The following is a 1,731-nucleotide window of genomic DNA, read 5'->3' as shown; positions in this document are numbered from 1 at the left end:
AGCTCCCCCACAAGGCATCAGGACCCCATGGTGACCCTAGAAGAAAATACCCACTTCCAAGCTGGGCAACTTAGCTCCAGCTCTCTCCCCATAGCCCTCCCTCCCCATTTCTTAGCCAGAGGGAAAAGCTGAGGCATCTTTGCCTCTTTCCCTCTTCCGTGTTCTGCTGGCTCATGGCTCTGCCTGGCAGTCTCATTCTCTTCTTGTTTCTTTTTGTCTTTTTGCTCCCTCTCCTTTGTTCTCTGCTCTTCACAATCAGTGATCACGTAAGGATGTTCCTGAGTGTTGTCCTCAGAGTGAATCATGTGCGTTCCTGTCCTCATGTCTGGGAGCCTACTGGTGTATGATTCTCCATGCACGTTTCTATCCTTGTGTTGATGTGTGTCTGACCTTGTTTGTCTGCCTGTGAGAAGGAATTCTTCCTGTCTGGTTTCTTTGTACGGTGGCCAGTCTCAGTACGAATCTTGCATTGTCTGTATGCTGGGCTGTCCTTGGTTTCTATATAGTTCCGTCAATCTGTATGAATCTCCCAATGTACTTGAAGCTATAGGTTGGTCCTCATTTCTCCATGTCTCTGCCCCTTGGTTTGTCAGTGTGTGTGTGTGTGTGTGTGTGTGTGTGTGTGTGTGTGTGTGTGTGAAAGCATGTATGTGTATATGCTATATTTCTACTAAGGGTCATAGAGTTGGTTTCACCATTGCACAGCCTAACTCATCTTCAGCTAGCTTAGTGTTTTGGCCTCCTGAGGCCACCTCCCAGATGTCATGTCCTTGGTCCTCTCTGACCATCTTTCCCTTATCTCCAAGTCAAATTAGCACTGGAAGGGGCAAGGACAGAGGTGGGGCTAAGACCAAAAGTATCCTAGCCCCATTTGCTCAGCCCCTCAGCCCCAGCCCCATGCTTCTTGTCTATACATCTGTCCCCCACACAACAATTACAAGTACCAGTTGGGTATGGTAACAATAATACCATGGCTGCCACATGTTAGGTACAAAACACGATTAAGCATTTTGCATACAAGAGACTTTTAGATTCTTTGCATAATTGTATGAAGCTGCTCTCATAGGATAGGGATGAAGAAATGAAGATAAAAGAAATCGGGGAGAGAGTCCAACACCCAGAGCTGGGATATGGTTACAGTGAAGCCAGAAGCAGGATTATTCTGCTGTTTGGGATCTTGCCACAGCCACTTCCAGCCTGGGAAAAAGGCATTTATTGTAAACAGCGGGAGAAGGGGCTCCTTCCCCAACAGCTGACAGCTCATTTTATCCAGAGGAACTGAGATCTGATTTTGGAGTTCATCTCCCTGGGCAGTGAAGGATCAAAAACCAAACAACAGCCTGAGAGAAGGGGTGGAGGTTTCCATAGAGGAAAGTACTGGGGGGGGGGCGCTTGGGGGGGGAGGGAAGCATCTAACTTCCTGGGTTCTAACCTGGCTTTCTTTCAGGTTCTGGCTGACATTGAGCAGGACACTTTATTGCATTACATGCTTGTGGGTTTGCCTATCTGTAAAATTAGGAATAAAAAGAGGCCCAGTCAGGATATTTGAAGATGGAAGACAGGATAAATCAAGTGATCTCTCAGAACTGGGTCTCACAGAGCCAAGAATTAAGGGTAAGAAGTGCAGGTGGCGGCTACACTTGCTCTGGTAATTCCAAGAGAATAGCCATGCACAGTTAGGGTGGTAAAAAGTGGAACATAAATGGCCCCATTTCTCACTGGTGAAAAACC

The sequence above is a fragment of the Mus caroli genome, unplaced genomic scaffold, assembly GCF_978045245.1.
Source record: "Mus caroli unplaced genomic scaffold, Mus_caroli_1 scaffold_2, whole genome shotgun sequence".
In the NCBI taxonomy this organism is placed as follows: Eukaryota; Metazoa; Chordata; class Mammalia; order Rodentia; family Muridae; genus Mus; species Mus caroli.
The sequence above is the reverse complement of the archived record's forward strand: the minus strand, read 5'-3'. Positions refer to the sequence as shown.